Source organism: Amblyomma americanum, chromosome 4 (genome assembly GCF_052857255.1).
Source record: "Amblyomma americanum isolate KBUSLIRL-KWMA chromosome 4, ASM5285725v1, whole genome shotgun sequence".
Classification (NCBI taxonomy): Eukaryota; Metazoa; Arthropoda; class Arachnida; order Ixodida; family Ixodidae; genus Amblyomma; species Amblyomma americanum.
Genome location: NC_135500.1, coordinates 172652398 through 172660880, shown reverse-complemented (window position 1 = coordinate 172660880; position 8483 = coordinate 172652398). Strand labels below are relative to the sequence as shown.

Genomic DNA, 8483 nt, shown 5'->3' with positions numbered 1-8483 from the left:
TGTTACAGAAATGATGCTTGCGGATCTACGACATTTCAAACATTCTTGGAAGAGCTTCTCAAATCCAGGTAACCTTTTGACTCTGTGCTTCACTGCCCCGAATATAAGATATAAGGTTTTGTATCACTTCTAAGTTATCCATCTATTGCAAAGAGCTCAGCCGAAAAGTGACCTTGTAATCGAAAGCTCAGGCTCCTGTGCATGAGAACTGTTCTTACACAGAAGGCGATGCATATAAGCTCCTCGCTTCTGCTTCATTGTGCTTTTCAGGCGTTTTTTTTGTGATGATCATTCGTTTTGATTGTGTAAAATGGGTGAATTGGATGTTGGGGAAAGTAAATGGCGCAGTATCTGTCTCACATCTCGGCGGACACCTGAACCGAGCCGTAAGGGAAGGAATAAAGGAGGGAGTGAAAGAAGAAAGGAAGAGAGAGGTGCCGTAGTGGAGGGCTCCGGAATAATTTCGACCACCTGGGGATCTTTAACATGCACGAAACCCTGTCCAATCCGCCACCGTGGGTATGTGCCATAGTATTTGAGACAACAACAACAACAACAACATGCACTGACATCGCACAGTACACGGGCGCCTTTACGTTTCGCCTCGATAGAATCGTGGCCGCCGCGGTCAAGTTCGAACCCGTGTACTCCGGCTCAGTAGCGGAGTGCCCTAACCACTGAGCCGCCGCGGCGGGCAAAAGAAAAGGAGCAGCGAGAAGAGCTCCGTCATCCCTGCCGGGATTCGAACCCGGGACCTTTGGATTAGAAGTCCAACGCGCTTTCCACTGCGCCACAGGGACTGTGGCTACTTCGGTTTGTTTTGTGTGCTTTAAAAGGACAGATCTTGTTACATTGATTCTATTTTTTTTTGCACCACAGTGACTCAGAAAAAGAAAAGCTGCTTGTGCAGTGGAAGAAAGGAAAAAAATTCATGCATGATTATTAGTGCCTTTATTACATGCGTTACACAGCTCCGCAAATGCGGAGTGGCCAAAGTGATTGCAGCTCGTTTACCACCGCGTTAGATATAGATTTCATTACGAGAACAGCGAAGCACACGCTGTATATTCAATGGCTGCGGGTTCATGACTTGAAACACCCACCATAAAAGGCACGTGTAGTAAGCTGTTCACCACAATCTGCGTTACGGAGCCTGAAAAGAACCTACCTTTTTTTTTTAAAACCATTAAAGGTACGGCTACTCCAGAGGATATATCGCGTGATTGCAATGAACGCTGCTTACGGGACAGTTGCTATGGGGGCACGCACGGCCTTAACGTTGTGCAGAGATAGCCGAAGGAAGAAAAGAAGGCTGTAAACAACGGCCGCTCTTAAATGTATTACGGAGCATTACGATATTTATTCGTTTGTGCTGTCCAGTCACTTGTATGCCTATTATAAGCAAAAGGCTGAACCACAAAAGCCAGGGACCTCATCATGGCCCCATTCGGCACTTGGATTTTTCGGCACACCGTTTTTTCACTCATGTTATCAACTATTTGATGTCCTGAGGTGATAATCGCTGTTAAAAAAGCGTTTGCTCATGATGATACGGGGCGGCTCTTAGTTGATTCGTGTCAAAGGAACTGTGTGCTGCGATAAGCTGATAACTTTGGGGACGGAAGAACGTTCTTGTGTATTTCATAAATTCAAGGTTGTGGAAATATGAGGGGTTAGGGTTCCGCCCCGCATCCACCCTCCGCGGATGCAGTGGTTCTGCTCGCTAACCGCGGGGTGGGGGGGTTCGTGCTTAAGGGAACAAAAGGCAGAGACGACAAAGCGTGAATTAACAGTCATATGCTATTTATTACACTTGCAAATAATACTCAGAGCGGGCCAGCTAGCTACAAAACATCAAGGAGGCATTCCTCGGAAGTAGAAGGCAACGTAAGAAGGACTTCCGACTTACCGGCTGGGGCAGGGGCGCGGCTTCGGAGGTATTGGCGGCGAACGTTTGTATGCGCCGACAATAGCGGCCGGGTTTTCCCGTGCGCACCGCACTCTTGGGGCAAAGCCATACCCGGGCATTTGCTGGGGAAGGTGCCCAGAGCGCGCGTTTGCTGCGCGCTCTCGGCAATTACAAAAATGACTTCGACGCTATTGACGACGAGGCAGAAGAAGAAACAGACTGGTGCATTACCAGGCGCGAAATCACAACTGTTTATTACACATGTAACACTAGGTGTTTATACATTTTTTTTAGCGCATGATGTGCGCAATGTTTGGCCGTGATGAAAAACGCGTCGCCCCACCTCTATCCGTTCATGATTACGTCTGGCAGTGTTTCTGTTGAGGCAATGAACGTGTAACTTACGCACTTTTCAGGGTCTGCTTCGAAGATTGCGTCAGCCTGGCTAATCTCTATTTCTATTCGTTCTTTTCCATGTCTTAACATGCTTGCCTTATCAAACAATAGATAGCACTTGTGCCAAGGTTCCCACGGTGCGAAATTAGCCCACAATTCCTCGAATGTTCACTTATTCTTTTATTAATGCATCTTTCTGATTGACAGATGTAATGTTTGTCGCATGTGGCTGGAACTGTGTAAATCACGTGTGTATCACATTATACGCACCTGTTTGTGTGCGCAATTTAGCATTTGGGCTCTTTTTCTTCGTGTTCGTTTCTGCTTGCTTTCCATCAACATTTTATGTGCTGTGAAAACAAGTGAGACATATCTGCGGCCAGTCGTTCCTTCCATGGGTTATCTTATGAATGTACGATAACAGGGCGCGGAGGTTCTTACCTGTTTTTTTTTTTTGTTGGCTTTACCTCGTTTTATCGATTTTAATGCTTTTTCGGCTACCGACACCCACAGTAAATCAACATGAGAGTCAACTAATCTCTGTTTGAGCTCTGCACGAATAATTATTGCACAGCAATTTCCAACAAAACAAGCAGCAACTAATAGAATAGTATGGTTAAAATCACGAGAGACTTTAAGACCGGAAAAAGTTATGGATGCTAAGGAATGCGATAAAATACTGAAATCAGAATGGGAGCACAAAACTATCTCATGCATAACTATATATTTGAAACTGAACGACAAGAGCAAAAACATGTACCGGAGAAGAAGAATGAACACAGGACGAAAGCCTAAGCTCAGCTGCCCCATATTGTGTGATTGTTAGAGGTTGCAATTTAAAAAAATATATTAAAAAAAACTTGAAATGTAGGTAAATTGCTCCTTTGTGTATTTTCTGGGAAATACTCTTTCTTTATAAGCCTAATGGCCACTTCACAAAATATTTTATACAGGCCGCACCGTGCCAAAATGAGATGCTTTTGCCCGGGATACCTCAGTTTAAAACAATCAAGAAACAGAAAAGTTGTGCGTAGAATCGAAGTTCAAACCTTGCGTTGCACGTGAGTTCCTATACTCCCACTGTTATGAACCAGAAGGTCACCGTGATAGTAACTTATTTGAATCAATTCTGCAAACGCAAAACAGTGCGCATTGTAATGAAAACAAAATGATAACTATGACCTAAAATGTTGCTAGGTATTTTTTGTACAACATCAGTGGAGAAAAAACGAGCTCTGAAACTTACCATGAAACAACACAGAAACTAAACCGGGTAACTGGTCGGCAGTAAGGTTAGCAGAACTACTCTTGTGCAAGACCTTTTTTCTTTTTGCTCTCAGATAGAACTAAATTGCATAAAGGGCGAGCTGTGCACAGGCAGTGCATCTCAGTTCCAAAGAAAAAAAAAGCCCATAAAAATATAATAATGTGGCACCGGAACAAAACTTGGCAAACACGTGGTTCTAATTAAACAAGCCCAGCTTCTTCAGCAGCCGCTCATGATACCAGCTCCGTTCACCGTGAAAATTTGCTATTGCCTTTCTTTTATGAATAGCTTATGTTAGCGCTTGTTTTTATTTGAGTGGTTTGTACTGAGCCTCGTCCTAGAGACGAGGTTATAAATCTTGTGGAGGTCAAGAGAGGTCTCGCAGGGCGCCTAATTGGTTGCCGGGCTGACGAGTCTCTATATTCGTTTCCATTATGTTTTTCTGTATAGTGTTAGTCTAGTGTAGGTGAGAGAGTAAGAATATTTGATTTTTACGCGAAGGAGCTCAAGCTGGGAGGGAACGGTGGGCTTCGAAATAACTTAGCCAGTTTTGTTTATATGCAGGTAAACTTCAGTACACGTCTGTTTTATTTAGTCTGCATCTAAATGGGGTTGCCAGCATTGTTGTCGAACCTGTGAATATAACCTCAACGGCAGATATACGCAACCACTAAACCATCAGGGCAGATTTAAAAAACATTGTGCTTTTGTTTTGGTTAGATTTAGGTTTTATTGGGTTTAACGTCCCAAAGCGACCCAGCCGATGAGGGACGCCGTAGTGAAGGGCTCCGGAAATTTCGGCCACCTGGCGTTCCTAAGGCGTTAAGTACCACACTGCAGGCACAGTTTATTATAATTCAAAGTAAGAATCAAGCATGTTTGAAAACCGCGCAGATGCGGTTTCTTGAACATCATTCTTTTGTTGACATGTGTAGTGGACAAAACGCTTTTACTTTCTGTTTAACAGTGAAGTCAGGAGCACTCTGTGGTAAATTATGCATCACAGCACTGTTTCGCAGCAGGTGAAAGTCCGCTTCCCTTCAGTGCTGTTTTGGTGGCATTTGTTTGTCGCCATCCTCCAAGAAGCAGAAGAAATGAATAAGAACTGAAATTTTCACGTCGTCTTCGCAGCAAAAGGGCTAAACGGCAGCTTTATTCCAGCCACTAACGCTCGCTCTGACATGCGCTCCAGCTCCCAGGTAACTGGGATCACGCGGCAACAGGAGGTGCATTCACTCGAGCGCCCTTTTAAGAACCATCTCCGTATGATGTGTTTATTGCGCGGCAGATGAAGGAAGCAGGCACGTAGCCAGGAATTTTTTTCGGGAGGGGCCCAAGGTAATTTTCGAGCTTCCGGAAGGGAGCTGTCAGAGAAAACTGACAGCAAAAATTGGTACAGCCTTCGACAAAAAAAAATTGTGACCGTCATCCCTTGATAGCTGGTATTTACTAGATATAGGAATAATTTCAGAAAGGGATTGAAAGGTAGTCATGAATCCCAATTATTAACGAACCCCCATCGTGCGAGACTTGCGGGAATGGATTTTCTATGCCATAATTAATTTTGCTCATTTTTTATTTCTATTTTTATGTATTTTGAAGAATAACATCAGCTTCGCTTGTGCAAATATAAGCGTCATTATGAGGCTAGTATGGCGACGTATTCTTTCTTTTCTGTTTCTATTTTCACGCACTGGCGCTCCAGTGTCTGCCCACATCAATTCTATCACCGGCTGCTATTTCTGCAAAAAACGACGGAAAACAGCCACATTCTCAATATGCGCACCCTGAAACGTGCTTTGCTGAGCTTTCGCGAGGCCTAAATCTTTTATATGCTGCCTTTACACGCCCCTTCACTGTTTGGCACTGCAATCGTAGCTGGACAGTTTCAACGCAAAGCGAATTATGCCTGCCTTAGCCACTGTCTACGCACTGTAAAGACTTGCCGTTTATGTCCCAGAAGAGCCCTTCCGAAGCAAACAAGGCTTCGAGACTCGAAAAGCTGTACATTAGTCGTCAGTAGCCTAAATCGCCGTTTTATCCGCACAGAGCGAGTTACACTGCTCCAAGGCCGCTTGCAGGCATATCGAATTAGCCACAAGGGGACGAGAGAAAAACGGGGAGCCGGAGGTTCAAGGGCAGCACTAGATCAATATACGCGCCTGCTGCACTCGAGGCAGCCGGACCGCCTAGCCACGACGTCCCCGTCATTTGAGAGGACACAAAAAACGCCGCCTTTGCAGGCGCTCATTCTACCCTTATTACGGTTTTCTCTCATAATGCTTGTCGGTCGCACTGTTGAGTGGTCATTAGGAAGAGGGGAATCCTTTATCCGCTTCTCTCCAGCTCTCCTGGAAGGGCATACAAAGAAGCGGAACCAATGCTGCCGTGTCGCCACGTTCCAAAAGCAAGGTTTACGTCGTGCACGCAAATGAAGCAAGTTGAAAGCGCTAGATATTAATAATGCCGCAATGAACGGTATAACGGTAGAAGGAATTTTCTCCAGTTATTACTCTTGTTTTTGCAACAAAGCTCCCAGGAAGCGTAATGCTTGCGGTGTGTTCCGCCTCAGCGTTCTAGGGCTCAAGCATTGACTGATTAATTTATTCAAAAGAAGCTAAATTGATGTGTCAGTGATGAGCACAACTTGCCCAGCAAATTTTTTTTATTGCGTGGTGTTAAGATAAGGCAAGTAGATATTTTTCAGAAACAACAAAGAATATTTGGAACAACACTCGCTCAATTAACGAACCCGAAGTTCAGATTTCTGTCTATGCGAAATACTTGGTATGTTCATTTACACGTACTTTGGCTCCAAAAAGAAAAAAAAACGTGTCAAAGTTGCTATCTATTTTCAACGGACTAAAGGGATTAGTCAATTAATACAATACGATAACACAGCATCCCTGACAGGCGGTATTCCGGTTATATTGAGGGTGAAAGATCTTTTTATTTGGTTATGCTGCCTTAAATTCCCCCCTGAGCCTCTGAGTACTGAGACCTACCTGTGGTATATTCTATACCGCGCCGCAGTTATTTCGACCGTCGCGAGAATCACCAGTTTCGCGGCGTTCTCTTATCCTATAAACAAATAAATGCTTGGTAGCTTCGTCGCCAAGAGTAGTAGCTCATTATGCCCTTTCTTGAAAGACATGCCATCGTAATCAGCGTTGAGTTTAGCCGCCTTTTGATCGTTCTGCGTATGCATCCATGAAAAAAATTGAAAATTGAAAAATTGGTTTTTGAGGAAAGGGTATGACGCCGTAACTGTCTCACATACCTCGGGGTGTCGTCTTCCGGGTTCTTGCAAAGAGGTTCTATGGCCTCCCGTCAACGCATAAAGGCGCTTGTTTCCGGAATGTTCCGAACCAAAAAGAGCAACATTTCCAGGAGCGGAGGCGGCTCAGTCGAGTGAAAAACTATTTAGGCTCTGAGCATATCGGCTCAGTCGAGTAAAAAACTATTTAGGCTCTGAGCATATCCGGGTTCGAACCCGACCGCGGTGGAGGAAAAACGCTAAGGCGCCCGTGTGCTGTGCGATGTCAGTGCACGTTAAAGATCCCCAGGTGGTCGAAATTATTCCGGAGCCCTCCACTACGGCACCTCTCTCTTCCTTTCTTCTTTCACTCCCTCCTTTATCCCTTCCCTTACGGCGCGGTTCAGGTGTCCAACGATATATGAGACAGATACTGCGCCATTTCCTTTCCTCCAAAAACCAATTATTATTATTATTATTACTCTGAGCATATCGTCCAAGAATTTTTACGAGCACTAGCAGTTTACACGCGATGCTGTGACATCAGCCCATTCTGCCTTCGACCGCCAGTCGTTGCAGAGAAATAAACAAGAAAAAGCGAAAACGCACTTAAATGCTTCTAGCGCTTTCGCTTCAATTGAAACCCAGCTGTGCAACCACCGCCGTCTACAATGCATGACTTTCACTGAAAGTGTCTTGCACCATTGTTTCCGCTAGCTCGCTTCTGGGTCGCAGGCATCGCGTTGTCTGATTGCGTGCTTCCGGCAACAATTCTTCCGGGAAGAACACGACAACGACGCTTTCGCGGATGCTGGTGCTGCAGCGTCCCCACACCGAAAGAACAACAAGCAAAACACACTAAATTGCACTTTGATATGGCGCGTACAAAACGCCAGGCGTCTGGAGGCAATTGTTTCCGAGCGCTTGTTTGCCATGGCTGCCCTGTCCTGCGTGTCTCGCAAAGCTCCAAATTCCCTTGACCACGTTGATGTCGAGTGCGTCTCAGTGCTTTGCACCAAGCACAGCAGCAAAAAAGAAAAAAGAAAAATGAAGGAGGGTAAAACTAATTGCGCGTCTTGCATGCTTCGCTCCCCACTGCTGGTTTCGAAGTGTTCTCGCAGTCCGTGCACGGGCGCTTCTGATTACACGCTTGGAGGGTTGTTCCAGCTTCGAATTTAACTGTTTTGCTTCCCGCGCATGCATGAAAGCTTCGCTCACTGCCCCATCCTTCAACGCAGGCGTCCGACTTTGAAATTAGCTACGGTCTGAACCAGCACGACCAGCTGCGCGCTACAAGGGTGCGCTCAGAAGATTGAAGGAAAGAGAAGACAGTGAGTAAGTTAGAAACCACAATGGGATCCTGAAATACGAGAATATTGCTTGCACACGCTTTCATCTTAAAAGATAGCAATTATTTCCGGCACACTAATTACGGCTATAGCAATGTCATTAGCACTGTTTTCTCTGGAGATTCGCTCTCCTGTCATTTTCTTGCGCTTCCTAGCTTTCGCTTTATCATTCGCGTTGAACATGGAAGTTTCAGCTATGGCAATTTTTCCCTTTTTTTCCACAACCTTCGTTCTAGGTCGAAAGTGTCCCAAAATAATTGATAGTGATGCACGCCATTCGGCTTTCTGAATGCTTATGATATTCTT

At 45.1% G+C, this 8483-nt stretch overlaps 1 non-coding gene across 1 annotated transcript; it reads right to left on the bottom strand.

Moving 5' to 3' along the window:
- Positions 1–727: 727 nt before the first annotated feature.
- On the bottom strand, positions 728–800 carry TRNAR-UCU (transfer RNA arginine (anticodon UCU)). The gene has a single exon. It is a non-coding gene; the product is annotated as a tRNA-Arg (tRNA).
- Between the last annotated feature and the right edge of the window lie 7683 nt (positions 801–8483).